The 15,134-nt window shown below is 44.5% G+C and overlaps 1 long non-coding RNA gene across 1 annotated transcript in view; it reads left to right on the top strand.

The window, feature by feature from the left end:
* Positions 1–292: 292 nt before the first annotated feature.
* LOC121818054 (uncharacterized) overlaps positions 293–15,134 on the top strand; it is a 34,315-nt gene continuing 19,473 nt past the window's right edge. Inside the window, exons 1-3 of the long non-coding RNA XR_006058160.2 lie at positions 293–425; positions 706–794; positions 14,914–15,027. This is a non-coding gene — a long non-coding RNA (uncharacterized LOC121818054). The remainder of the gene's footprint in view (positions 426–705; positions 795–14,913; positions 15,028–15,134) is intronic.

Raw genomic sequence — 15,134 nt, 5'->3', positions numbered from 1 at the left:
GACTATAAATCTCGAGGAGAAAAAGACCAGAGAGGTCGCCATAGTCACAAAGGATGGTGCGCTTCAGGTTTAACCGTGCCCCTCCCCCACCGCCCAGCCCCAGCAGCCCTGGAACTTGAGTGAGAGCTGGTGTTCTCCGAGCTGGTGGAGGGTGGGAAGAGCTCATCTTACCAAGATGAGCTAAGGGGACAGAGAAAGAGTCCAATTTGAAAACGCAGGTGGAAAGTAATCTGGGTCCTAAGTGCCAGCAGCTGTGGTTAAAACAATTAAGCAACCCAGCAAACAAATCGGCATCTTAGCTTGAGTCTGGGGCTAGAGTATGGGAAGTATAAATGGGGGGAGAGGGAGGCAGAACAAGGAAGAAGCATTTCTGATGCAGGAGGTGAACTTCAGGTGCTGGGAATGATTCTAGAAACCGTGACCTTGTGAGTTCATTTCTTTTTTTTAAATTTATTTATTTTTTGAATTTGGAGGATAATTGCTTGACAATGTTGTGTGGGTTTCCGTTGTACAACGGGCCTCAGCTCTAAGTATACACGTACCCGCTGCCTCCTGAATCTCCTTCAACTCGTTTTCTTTCATCGCTCATTTTTCCTCTGCTGTTTTAAAATCTCTTTCCCCCTTCCTGCTTTTATACCTGCATGAAGTAGTTATCCTCCACGAAGGGGACAAACAGTTTCAAGTCCCTCCTTGGTTTCATAACAGGTGGTGCCTTGCACAGGAAGAGACAGGTGGGCTGGGAGAGAAGCTGTTTGCCCACGGTCTGCAAACTTGGAGAACTGCAGCCCGGACAGGTAGGAGGACTGGTGAGACCTGCATGCCAACTTCAGAGATCAGAATAACACTCTGCTTTGTTTCTGTGGTCAAGCTTGCAAACATATTTAAAACTTATCTGGGTGATTTGTCAATGGACTTACTTAAACAGTTTACGTCCTAACTCTAAGTAAGAATAGGTCTGTGCCTTTGAGCAATACTGACACCCAGTGTTGGAATTTTTAGAACTGAAAGGGAGGAGGAAGAAGAAATGCTAAATATAACTGCTCTCATTCACTGAAGTTCACTGCACCAACTGAGGTTCAGCAAGGCGAAGTGTTGATGGACTGGTCCTGTCTTCTTGTTCTGCACAAGGCTCACTACTTAAAAGCCAATGTGTGTGTCAGGGGTAAATTTTGGGAATTGTTTTTTTTCTACAAAAAAAAACAATTTTTTTTGTAGAAAAGATTGTTTAGAGGCCAACAAGTGTTCAATAAGTAGGATACTAATTTTTTTGGTTTTCAAAATTAGTATTTAACTTGTTGAGGATTACAAAAATTTAAACATAAGCTATTTCTCCCTTAAGTGTTGAAGTTCAACTTCCAAACCCCATTGTTTTATTTATTAGTACAAGTAACATTCTCAACAATCATACAGTCAACTGAAAGAACAATGCACAATGTAAGACCTGTGAGTTTCAGTGTTTTTCAGGGACCTTACTGAGGGTTAAGCCCAGGAAACAGCCTCTTAGTAGCTCAGAGGAACTGATCTAAAGGGGTAGGGGAGGAGCCAACGTATATATGAATTTTTTTTGGCTAGGAAAATACATGTAGTCAAACGTACATCTTTTTTTTTTTTTTTTAATCTATTTATTTGGTTGTACTGGGTCCTAGCTGCAGTCATACAGGATCTTCCGTCTTTTGCGGCATGCGAACTCTTAGTTGCAGCACGTGGGATTTAGTTTCCTGACCAGGGATCGAAACCAGGCCCCCTGAGTCAGGAGCACAGTCTTAGCCACTGGACCACCAGGGAAATCCCCAGACATACATCTCAGTAAAAGACGGCTGTTTACCTCGAAGAGCAGACAGCTCAGATTAATGATCTTTGTGCTTTTCTGTGTTTGGGAAGATACATGAATCTGGAATCATTGGAATTTTTCCTGAGATATGCATCTTAATTATCTGTGCACTCCTTTATCCAAAGCACAGAATGCCTCATTCTTATTTTTTCCATCCTGAATTCCCACCAGGGTGCACAGTTGGTGAGCCACTGCATGGGTTGTGGCTTAACCTTTTATACACCTGGATGATGAGTGACACTGTTCTTTTGTTGTTGTTCACAATACCCACTATTTGGGAAAGTCTGTCAATAAGCATATACTTATATATGAAGTGAAATGGAGCAATTTAAATACTTAAAAAGAAATCTGAATATTAAAGAAGTGGGACAATGCGCTTATATTTAAGGAAGCTAATTATGTTTTTCATGCCTGTGAGTGTGCGCACTCAGTTGCTCAGTTGTGTCTGACTCTTTGCAACCCCCTGCGAGGCTCCTTATCCACGGGATCCCCTCAAACACCGTCATTTCATTTACAAATTTATTATATTCAGATATCTTTTTGAGCACATCTAATGGAAAACCCTTTCCAGATATCTTATAATAACTTTTAAACATAAGATAAAATAAAAATATACATAAGGCATTTTTTATTTTTATTTTTCAATTTTTTTAAATTTTATTTTATTATTATTATTATTATTTTTTTACTTTACAATATTGTATTGGTTTTGCCATACATCAACATGAATCTGCCATGAGTGTATACGAGTTCCCGATCCTGAACCCCCTCCCACCTCCCTCCCCGTACCATCCCTCTGGGTCATGCCAGTGCACCAGCCCCAAGCATCCTGTATCCTGCATCGAACCTGGACTGGCAATTCGTTTCTTATATGATATTATACATGTTTCAATGCCATTCTCCCAAATCATCCCACCCTCGTCCTCTCCCACAGAGTCCAAAGGACTGTTTGATACATCTGTGTCTCTTTTGCTATCTTGCATACAGGGTTATCGTTACCATCTTTCTAAATTCCATATATATGCGTTAGTATACTGTATTGGTGTTTTTCTTTCTGGCTTGCTTCACTCTGTGTAATAGGCTCCAGTTTCATCCACCTCATTAGAACTGATTCAAATGTATTCTTTTAATAGGTGAGTAATACTCCATTGTGTATATGTACCACAGCTTTCTTATCCATTCATCTGCTGATGGACACCTAGGTTGCTGCCATGTCCTGGCTATTATAAACAGTGCTGCGATGAACATTGGGGTACACGTGTCTCTTTCCATTCTGGTTTCCTTGGTGTGTATGCCCAGCAGTGGGATTGCTGGGTCATAAGGCAGTTCTATTTCCAGTTTTTTACCTAAATGACTCAAGATTGGTTTCAAACTGAAAATAATTATCTTGTTCCTTTCCAGTTAAAATCGTAAGTCTTTAACAGTTGGTAAGTCATCTTTTATTGCGGTGTTCTTAGATTTGTCAATAATGCTTCTACTGACATTGTCACCCTTCACAAGACCTCGTTTGTTGTGAATCAGTGCTTGGAGGTGCTTCCCAACTTATTTTCACATCACAATTTGGTGCTCGCCACGGGCATTTGCCTGTCTCTACAAGGATTAAGTCGAGCTGCTGCAGTGCTGACCTTCAACACCACCTGCAGGAGTTCAGGGAGGAGAGCAGAAATGTGCCACTCTGTGCTCAGGGAGAAACTGGCAGGACAGGTCTTCAGATGGTCAGCTATTCTCAGGAGCTGATTTTATGAACCCAATTCTTGTATCTCCTCCAATCTAGAAAAGCACTAAAATCCTTCTGTTAGTCACTGTTTATCGTGACTAGCAGAAACTTCATGAGACTAGTAGAAACCTTTTGGAAAAATATGTGCCTGATTGCACATATTCCCCCTTTACCAAAATCATATATATGCTATCCTCCCCCCAGTCCCCTGCATTCTTTGGAACAGTTCTCAGAGCTATCTGAGGTGCTGTCTCCCTGCTTGCAGTCTTCATTCTGCCCCAAATAAAACAACTCACAACTCTCACTTTGTGCATTTTTTTTTTTAAGCCGACAGTATCATGGCCCACACGGCAAATGCTGACATTCACTCAACTACCGGGGTCCATGGAGAGGCTTCTCCAGGCTGGAAGTGACTGCCCAGCCCCGCCTGACCTTCCAAAGCTGAGGGTGCTGTGACCATCCCCAGGAGCCCACCGGCAGCCCTGTAATAGGCTGCGGTGCTTTCACTGGCTGGAATCTGGCTCTGGTTATGGGCCTGAGTGTGGACTGAAAGCACAACCTTAAAATGAGAAATATCACAGGTCACGCTTCAAAAAATGGAGATTATAGTTTCTGTCATTTAGAACAAATGAGTTACCAGCCTTTCAAAAGTAGTAGTCAGATTCCACACTAGCATAGTCATAAAACTACTCACCCGATACTCAGATGGGCGCAGACAATGTGCTTCTCTCTGGCTCGTCTGATTTTCTTTTGGAGCCCACCCCTACAGGGCAACAGGAAAAACCAACTACAGTCTGCTTAGAATGAATGAACTTACTCTGGTGCACTTCATCTGTCTGCAATAATACAAACTGCATGGAATTCTCAGGCAAGAATACTGGAGTGGGTGTGCTGTGCTTAGTCGCTCAGTCGTTTCCGACTCTGTGCGACCCCATGGACTGTAGCCCGCCAGGCTTCTGTGTCCGTGGGGATTCTCCAGGCAAGAATACTGGAGTGGGTAGCCATTCCCTCCTCCAGGGGATCTTCCCAACCCAGGGACTGAAGCCAGGTCTCCCATTTCTCCTGCATTGCAAGTGGATTCTTTACCATCTGAGCCACCAGGGAAGCCCATAGACGGTCCCAGTTTCAGAAAAATGTTCAGTGCCTTTAACAGAAATGCTCAGGCTCTCAGTTTCCACTGTCTTCCCTGGTTCTTCTTCAAGATGATTCCTGTGTCCTGGATGGAGTGACCATTATAACTCATCCTCCATATGGGACACTTTAAAAGCACACACACACACAACTGGTACAACAAGCTGAGCATATAAAAGAGCACAACACTTTTCATAGCACCACCCGCTGCTCAGGGAACCATTGTTAGCAGCCTCTTTCCAAACATGTTCACTGCAGATGTGCAAACAGAAAGAAACCTGAGACTTGCAGGTGATACTTTTGTAATTAATAAATAGAATCACAATATGCCCCTTATTCTATATTATTTATAACCACATATGCCAGGCCAATTCGGGACATGCTTGAGATAGAAAAGAAGCATTAGAAGCGTGTGTGCTCAATCGTGTCTGTCTCGTTGCGACCCCATGGACTATAGCCCGCCAGGCCCCTCTGTCCATGGGATTTCCCTAGCTAGAATACTGGAGTGGGTTGCCGTTTGCTTCTCCAGGGGATCTTCCTGACCCAGGGATGGAAGCTGTGTCTCCCGCATCTCCTGCATTGCAAGTGTATGCTTTACCACTGAGGAGTGCCATTAACAGCTATTCTGGGATGACAGGCATGAAGGGGTGAAGATATATCCCTGGTAATGGAGGAGAGGCATGGCTCTTGTGACCTCATGGCACAAAGAATGATTGCATCCATTTCGCATCCTTTATTTACACACCAGTTTATGCAATAGAGTGAGCGGATGGGGTTCCCTCCTGCCCTGGTCCCTCTGGTGGGCTCCTAGCCTCATCTGGCCCTTTGGGGTGTTATGTTGCAGCGCGCACTGGAGTCTGGAGACCTGGTCGTTTTCTCTGATCTTGATGTCTGAAACCCCCAAGGCTTTTCTGAAGTGACCTGAGATCTCTGTTGATGAGTGGCATTCTTAACACAGCTGTGTTCCCTTCTGGTGGCATCTAGGACAGCTGGGCTTCATCAAGCCACAGGCAGGCCTAGGCATCCAGAAGTCCAGGCATCAAGGGCCTTGGGTTCTTCTGTCACCCACTTGCCATTACCTTGCACTGTTTTGGATGTAGCATTGAGCTGAAGGCTGGTGTTCCACAAAGACCTGGAGCTTCCCCTTCCTCTGCCCATGTTGCCGCCAAAATCTTGGCTTTCTCTGCCCACACACCAAAGCTGAGTTGAAAAATATGAAGACAGAGTTTGGAGAAAATAGGACGGTAGCTTTAATCCTCAGCTGGTAGAGGGTAGAACGCAGTAGGCACCTGCCTCAAAACTGTGCCCGCCTTCCATGAGGAACTGGGGGGATTATACAGATGAGGGCTTGCAGTCAGGGGTAGGTGAAAGGATCTTGTATTCTTCCTCTTGCCTTGGTTGGCATCAGGTAGCCTGGTAGTTGGGGCCATTGTCTTTTGGGTATTGTACCCTGACCTTCTTTCTGTAAGGCAAACAGAGAAAAACTACAAGGAGTGGTCTGCAAAGAGGGTGCTATAAAGCTGAGCAGCAGATACAGGATGTAATTATCATAGAGGTCAAGGATAGTAGGGTTCCCCTGATGACTCAGTGGGTGAAGAACCTGTTTGCAGTGGAGACACAGGTTTGATCCCTAGGTCAGGAAGATCCCCTGGAGGAAGAAAGGCAACCCACCCCAGTATTCCTGCCTGGAAAATCCCATGGACAGAGGAGCCTGGTGGGGTACAGTCCACAGGGTCAAAAAGAGTCAGACTCTACTGAGCACTGGTGCAGAATGTAGCTCGTGGAGTTAGGGGCAGAAAAGCAAGCTTAGGTACAGACCACGGGTCAGTTAAAGGAAAAACTAGGAGTGATCAGGCCTGCTCACTGTTCTCTTTATCCTCTTTGTTCTCAGGAAAGAGAAGCAAAACTCATTCCTCCTTTTTCTCTTTTTATTTATTTTATTTATTTATTTTTCCTCCTTTTTCTTTTTCACGGCAACACCCAGAGATGTGGATTTCCAACCCTAAGGTTCCAGCTTCCCTTCAGTGATCTCAGCGCTTCTACAGCTCCCCTCTTCCTAAGAGCTGGTCCTGAGAGAAAAGGCAAACCAAAGCCCCAGAGCTTGTCCTCCTTTACCTCCTTCCCTTCCTCCTGCAACCCCTCAGTCCTAGAAATGACAGGCCCTGGGCTTCCAATTTTCTCCTTGTCACTGCATCCTTCTGCCCAAGGATTACAGCCCAACCAGCATAGCTGTCCCAGAAGGATGGGGGCGGGTACAGGTTCTCTATCTGTGTGGAAAATGATCTGGGTCATCTAATTTGGTTTTTGACCTACTAAAAATAATTAAGAAAAGTCTCTCTCTCCCAATAGAAATCAGTTTTCAAGCTGACTATGTTACTGCCGACACAAAGATGGTCAGTGTGGAGCAAAGCTGTCTTCTTATGGTAGACATCTGCCTTTCTCCCCAGGCACTCAGCTCAGGCTGTCCAAGGGCACGAGCCTTGAGTAGTCACTGTGAAGCAATGGTAGCATTGGGGGATACCCCGACCTGACACACTCTTGGGCTGTTACATGGGCGACTTACAGCCTCTGGGGTCAGGACCGGAAAGAAGGAAAGAAAAGTGAGAAAGGGGGCTCCCGCCGCCAACATCACTGCTGCTGTTGCAGTTCATCAAAACAAGAGCCTCAAACAGTTGCTGGAAAGTACCTTGAATGATCCCTTCGTAGAAACAAGAGCAGACAGGAAAAACTGCACAGTCAATTCTGGGCACCTTGCAAACCTCCTCCACTAACTTTTCTGCTTGTCCTCCCTTTATCTTGCTTCTCCCAGCAGCCGAGTTTCAGATCCTACTTCTCTTGGATTTGACTACTTCTCCCAGTGTTTGTGAAAATCAAGTCCTGTTCCCAGAGGTTTGGGAAAAAACTCGGACTCAGCTGGGGGAGGGCCCAGACAGAACATGGAAGAAGCACAGGATCTGGGAGAAGGTAGACCCACATCTCGTGAAGAGTTGGACACGACTGAGTGAATTCACTTTCACTTTTCACTTTCATGCACTGGAGAAGAAAATGGCAACCCACTCCAGTATTGTTGCCTGGAGAAACCCAGGGACGGGAGCCTGGTGGGCTGCTGTCTGTGGGGTTGTACAGAGTCGGACATGACTGATGTGACTTAGCAGCAGTAGACCCACATCTCAGGTCAATGGATGTCTGACCTACAAATGTCTAACCATTTACTTAATCTGAGACTCAGTTTCCCTGTCTGTAAAATGGGGTTAATATTATCTACTTAATGGGCTGTTGTGGGAATTAAAATATGCTCCTGGGTGTGATATCAGCTCTCTGTTGGAGAGACATATTGCTTGGAGAATTTCAGCCTTCCTCAAACTGTGCAGTTGCCTGCAGGTGTCACAGCTAGGCTCTTTTTGCTGATTTTTTTTTCCTGGCCACTTCCTGTAGAGTCTCAGAAATAGACTTTAAATTTATTCTTGGGAAGAACTGCTTTTATACCTAATTTCATGTGTAAGAGTTGATTAACATGTTCAAATGCAAAGAGCTCAAGACCATGAGTTCAAAAGCCAGCTAAAAGCCCCAACCAATATTCTGACTTTGAGAAAAATCACCCAACTTTCTGGAGGTGGGTTTACAAAGTGGAGGCTTAGGACCAGGTGGTTGCTGAGGTTCCTTCATCTGTGACACGCTCCGATTTCGTCTAACGTTTAAGAATGCAGCTGGCTGGTGTTTTTCCCTCCAGAATGTTCTCTGCCCAGCAGTTTGGTCACTGACTCCTCAGTCTTGCTCTTTAATGACTCAGATTCCTAGTCCCCAGCCCTCAGCTCCCAGGTCCCAGAATCCCCTCCATAGGCTGTATCTTCCAAGTTCCCTTTGTCAGTTCAGGCTTGTAAGGGAGGTTATACTCATGAGAGCCGGCAGATTCAGCTGAGAGAGGAGCCTTGTGGCTCCCCATTATTCTGAGGTTCTTCCTCTCCTTTTCTTTTGTATAGAAAACAGTCTTTCACACGTTTCCAGCATGATGCTCCAATGACATTTGACAGCTGTCCTAAACAGAGGCACCTTGGATTGTCCAAGACACCCATTCAAGACATTCTTTGAGGGCTTCCCTGGTGGCTCAGTGGTAAGGAATCTGCCTGCCAATGCAGGAGACATGGGTTCAATCCCTGGTCCGGGAGGACCCCACGTGTCTTGGAGCAACTAAGCCCATGTGCCACAACTGTTGGGCCTGTGCTCTAGAGCCCGGGAGCTGCAACTACTGCAGCCTGTGAGCCCCAGAGCCCATGCTCCAAAACAAGAGAGGCCGCTGCAATGAGAAGCCCGTGTGTCACAACTAGAGAGAAGCCTTCACTTGCCAAAATTAGAGAAAACCAGTGCAGCAAAGAAGACCCACCACAGCTAAAGATAAATAAATAAATTATTTTTATAAAAGACCTTATTTTAAACAGTAGCCATATGCACAGTGCATTAGATTCATACTTTTTTTGGGAACTTTTCATTTTGTTTTGGGGTATCAGTTCAGTTCAGTTGCTCAGTCGTGTCCCACTCTTTGCAACCCCATGGACTGCAGCACACCAGGCCTCCCTGTCCATCACCAACTCCTGGAGTTTACTCAAACTCATGTCCATCAAGTCGGTGATACTATCCAACCATCTCATTCTCTGTCATCCCCTTCTCCTCCTGCTTTCAATCTTTCCCAGCATCAGGGTCTTTTCAACTGAGTCAGCTCTTCGCATCAGGTAGCCAAAGTATTGGTGTTTCAGCTTCAGCATCAGTCCTTCCAATGAATATTCAGGACTGATTTTCTTTAGGATGGACTGATTGGATCTCCTTGCAGTCCAAGGGACTCTCAAGAGTCTTCTCCAACTCCACAGTTCAAAAGCATCAATTCTTCAGCACTCAGCTTTCTTCACAGTCCAACTCTCACATCCATACATGACCACTGGAAAAACCATAGCCTTGACTAGATGGACCTTTTTGGCAAAGTAATGTCTCTGCTTTTTAATATGCTATCTAGGTTGGTCATAACTTTCTTTCCAAGGAGTAAGCATCTTTTAATTTCATGGCTGCAGTCACCATCTGCAGTGATTTTGGAGCCCCCCAAAATAAAATCTGCCACTGTTTCCACTGTTTCCCCATCTATTTGACATGAAGTGATGGGACCAGATGCCATGATCTTCGTTGTTTGAATGTTGAACTTTAAGCCAACTTTTTCACTCTCCTCTTTCACTTTCATCAAGAGGCTCTTTAGTTCGTCTTCATTTTCTGCCATAAGGGTAGTGTCATCTGTATATCTGATATTTCTCCCAGCCATCTTGATTTCAGCTTGTGCTTCATCCACTCCAGCGTTTCTCATGATGTACTCTGCATAGAAGTTAAATAAGCAGGGTGACAATATACAGCCTTGACGTACTCCTTTTCCTATTTGGAACCAGTCTGTTGTTCCATGTCCAGTTCTAACTATTGCTTCCTGACCTGCATACAAATTTCTCAAGAGGCAGGTCAGGTGGTCTGGGATTCCCATCTCTTTCAGAATTTTCCACAGTTTATTGTGATCCACACAGTCAAAGGCTTTGGCATAGTCAAATAAGCAGAAATAGATGATTTTCTGAAACTCTCTTGCTTTTTCCATGATCCAGAGGATGTTGGCAATTTGATCTCTGGTTCCTCTGCCTTTTCTAGAACCAGCTTGAACATCTGGAAGTTCATGGTTCATGTATTGCTGAAGCCTGGCTTGGAGAATTTTGAGCATTACTTTACTAGCGTGTGAGATGAGTGCAGTTGTGTGGTAGTTTGAGCATTCTTTGGCACTGCCTTGCTTTGGGATTGGAATGAAAACTGACCTTTTCCAGTCCTGTGGCCGCTGCTGAGTTTTCCAAATTTGCTGACATATTGAGTGCAGCACTTTCACAGCTTCATCTTTCAGGATCTGAAATAGCTCAACTGGAATTCCATCACCTCCACTAGCTTTGTTCATAGTGATGCCTTCTAAGGCCCACTTGACTTCACATTCCAGGATGTCTGGTTCTAGGTGAGTGATCACACCATCGCGATTATCTGGGTCGTAGTCAATAATGGGGAATAGTCGAGTAAAAATGTTGTGATAGTTTCAGGTCAACAGCGAAGAGACTCAGCCATACATATATACATGAATCCATTCTCCCCCAAACTCCCCTCCCATCCAGGCTGCCACATAACACGGAGTGGCGTTCCATATGTTATGCAAAATGATAATGAAAATAAATGCCAGATCCAAAATCAGGAAAAAAAAAAAAAAGATTTATATAGCGATGTCCCAACTAGTATCTCTTTGTCAACATGTCTCTGTCTTAGAAAAGCCTCCACAGAGAGCTCCAGCTCTGGCTTCAAAGCCAAGAGGAATGAGGACCTACTATGTGGCACCAAGAACACCACTCAGTGCTCTGTGGTGACCTAAATGGGAAGGAAATCCAAAAAAGAGGGGATGTATATAAACAGCTGACTCACTTTGCTGCATAGTAAAGCTAACATACCATTGTAAAGCAATTAAAAAAAAAAAAAAACAACCACCACAAACTAAGAGAAGATGAAATCACAGGCCAACCAAGATTCCTTAGGTTGCCTGCTTTAAGATGACAAATGCAGTCATGAGAATAACTGTGATAACTCCAGTATTTCCAGTCATTATAGAAAAAAATTAGGTAGTCTAAGCCATGCTATTCAAAGTGAGGTCTAAGGTGCAGCAGCATCGCCAGCCATCATCTGGGAGGTTATTGGAAATGCAGAATCCCAGGCCCCACCCCAGAAAAATTGAATTCAAGTCTGCATTTTAAGAAGATCTACAGATTTCCAAAGCATGTAAGTGTTTCAAAAGCCCTGATGTAAACTACCTTGAGGGCTTCCCAGGTGGCTCAGTGATAAAGAATCCACCTGCCAATGCAGGAGACTTGGGTTCAAATCCCTGGGTCAGGAAGAGCCCCTGGAGGAGGAAATGGCAGCCCACTCTAGTATTCTTGCCTGGAGAATCCCATGGACAGGGGAGACTAATGGGCTATAGTCCATGGGGTCTCAAAACAGTCTGATGCAACTGAGCAACCTGAGCGCACACAAACTACTTTGAGGGACTTCCCTGGTGGTCCACTGGTCAAGAATCCACGTTCCAATGCAGAAGATGCAGGTTGAATCCCCCATCAGGGAACTAAGATCTTACATGCCAGGGGCAACTAAGCCTGAACACCGAAATGACGATCCTGTGTGCCACAACTAAGACCAAAAGTAAATGAATAAATAACTTAAAAAAATATAAATAGACTGCCTTGAAAAATTAGAGGAACTCTGTGTTGAAAGGTTGAGGATTCACATTGCTAGCTCTTCAAGTAAACAATATCTTCTTTTAGGAAGATAATGTTACTTGTGCTTTAGACTCAAATATGACAGAGACAAATATAGGAAGCCCTTTCCCTCTTTCTTCTTCCTTTCAGTGGTAACATGTAAAGCTGCAAAAATTGAAAAACTTAGTGCAGGCGAGGAGAAAAACAGGAGGTTCCCTTGGGTGGAAGAAAGAGCTCACAGACTTGAGAAAGGGAAAAGGGAGAGAGAAAGATGAAAACTTCTGGCTGAGAAGTTTCTGAGATTAGTGACATTTAATCAATTTTGCCAAGTGGTTGATGACTTTGCTCTCACTGCTTTTGGAGTTAGATTTATATTTCTTTTGGATGTAGTACAGCAGGAAGATAGGTTGTAAAGTGATAGAAAGAGTCCCAGAATTTTCCAGGATTCACATGTAATCTCTCTATGATTCTACTTCTTAGGCCACCAATTTGCAAGGAATAGTGCTGGGAAAATATAAAAATGCAACGTTCAAATATTTTTAAAGTTCACAGATACGTTGGATGTCATTACTCCAATGATCTCACATTACAGATGAGCATCCTTTTGTCCAGGGACTCCAGGTCATACTCAAATTCACAAAGAAGAGACAGGCTCAGATGCTGGGCTACACCCTTGACATTCATCACAAATAAAGTAACACTGCCACAACAAAACCTGAGGTCCCCAATTCTTTTGAAAACTTGAAAGCATAGATAAATCTGGTCTTGTGCACAGCTTGGGCGGAAACACGAAGCTATCTCGAAATTACCAACTCCCATGAAACTCCCAGTTGACACCCCATCTTTGCAGACAGGCGAAGTGGTTGTGAAGGGCAGACAGCTAAGAGTGAAGTGAAGATGCCAGTGAAGTGAAGATTCCTCCCCCACAAGGGGGCTGAGTGCCCAGGAGCTCTTCATCTCCACCAGAATCATCACGTTTCTCAGCGCTGGGCTGTGAGCCCTGCAGGGGCTGCTCCAGCAGGACCGTGTGCGTGGTAGCCAGTGCTCCCAGCAACACCTCCTTTCTCTGTAGCTCTGTTCCTGGGCTCCCAGAAGCAAGCTACGTTCTCCCAATCTCCTTAGTGACTGTTCTGGAAGGTTAAAAAGGGTCACGCTCAGATGCGCTGCTTCAGTGACCAGGGAACATCCATCTGGCCCAAACATTTTCTACTTCATGCCAGAACCCAACTCAGGCGAAACTTACTTTTCCTCCCGGAAACCAGAAGTGGAAACCCTGAAGGAGTTGGAGGAGCGGCTGGAGGCTGGGGGAAGTGGAGGCCAGGGAGAGTGGTTTCCAGGACTAGTGTTGGGGTGAGGGCCGACGGGGCACTGGCCAGGGTCAGGGAAGGGACAGTGGGGTCTTCAGAGTGACAGTCACTGAGGGGTAGCCCTGCCTGAGGTCAGAGACTAAAGTGTTAAGGATGGATTTTATTTATTTATTCTTTTGATGGATTGAGGGCAGGAAGAGAAGGGGACGGCAGAGGATGAGATGGTTGTGTTAGGTAGGTAGAACAGGGAAAAGGAGTCCAAAACGGCGGTGGCTACGAGACAAGGAAGGGAAAAGCCCGTGAAAATGAAACAAAAGAAGGTCCGAGGACCGGAGTGAGGACCTCAGGTAAAACAAACAACACTCCTGGCTGGCCCAATTTACATAGGACAGGCCCAGGGAGAGATAAACATATAAATAGAGGAGCCAGAGCCAGCTCTCTCTCTCTCTCCTGCGCACTGGGGCGCTCTTCTCCTCGTGTCTTTAGATCGACGTGCCCTCATGCCTCAAAGATGGATTTTCCTGCTATCTTCTAAATAAAACAGAGCTGTAACACTGAGCTGTAACACTGATTTGTCTAAGAGCTCTAACATGGTCCATTCGAGACCTGAGAGCTATAACATGGTCTATCCAAGACCTGAGAGCTGCGACATGCCAAGGGGGCTTTAATGTCTGTCACTCCAAATCTTTGTTGTGACGAGACAAAGAATCGAGGAACATACACTTTCGTGACAGTTGGATGGCATCACCAATGGACATGGCATGACTCAATGGACATGGGTTTGGGTGGACTCCGGGAGTTGGTGATGGACAGGGAGGCCTGGCATGCTGCGGTTCATGGGGTTGCAAAGAGTCGGACACGACTGAGCCGCTGAACTGAACTTTTGATGGCCATAGTGTATGGTATATTTCCAGACAGGGTTTATCAAGGAGGAAAAGAAAATGGGCTCCCTGGAGTGACACTCCGTGGAGAAGTCTTTCTCTCTCTTTTTTCTTTTTTAAATTATGAAAGTACGATAACACATCTACAGAAGATGTGGAAAATATAGAACAAAGTTACATCTAGTTCCACTGCATATTGCGAGTATTTTTTAAGTAGGTAAATATAATTTTTAGTTGGGGTTTCAAATATCAAGCTCTCAAAAATTAATAGAATGAATATACAGAAAAGTAGAAAGATGTAGGAGACCTGAAAAACACCATGAACCAATTCAAAATAATCAAGATTTATATAATTTTCACACAACAGTAGCATACAGAATCTATTCAAGCTCCCATAGTATAGAGCAGGAGACACTGGAACATATGGACCTACAGCAAGGTGCAAACACTTCATGGTCTGAAGGTATTGAAATCACAGAGTCTGTTTTCTTATCAGTGTGGAATTATGTTAGAAATCAATATCAAAAGATACTGAAAGGAACCCTTATATTTTCAAGGTCAATGTGACATTTCCCAAGAGAGATCTTTGACTTTTAGCCATTCAAAGCCTCAATGAAGTTAGAAGACCGAGAAAACACAGAAGTTGATTGCAGCGAAGAAAGCACTTAAATGAGAAATTAGTATCAAAAATACTTTAAAAATGAAGTGGTACAGATGGATTTTAATCGGTAGTCTGCCTCTGTCCTAGGGAAAAGAGACTAGTATGAACTGAACTCAACTTTGACTTTACAGAAGTAACTGAGTGTTTTCAAAGGAGAATGAAGGACTATGCAGGACGGTGGACAGAGCTCAGTAGAGTCAGGTAAGTGAAAAATCACAACAAATGAGAAGATGGGATTGGCCCCATAAGATACTAAGAAATGGAATATTTCCTGTTATATCAGTAAACAAAGACGTCACAGTTATCAG

The sequence above is a fragment of the Ovis aries genome, chromosome 26 (assembly GCF_016772045.2).
Source record: "Ovis aries strain OAR_USU_Benz2616 breed Rambouillet chromosome 26, ARS-UI_Ramb_v3.0, whole genome shotgun sequence".
In the NCBI taxonomy this organism is placed as follows: domain Eukaryota; kingdom Metazoa; phylum Chordata; class Mammalia; order Artiodactyla; family Bovidae; genus Ovis; species Ovis aries.
Note: the sequence above shows the minus strand (reverse complement) of the source record. Positions and strands in the feature narration are given on the sequence as shown.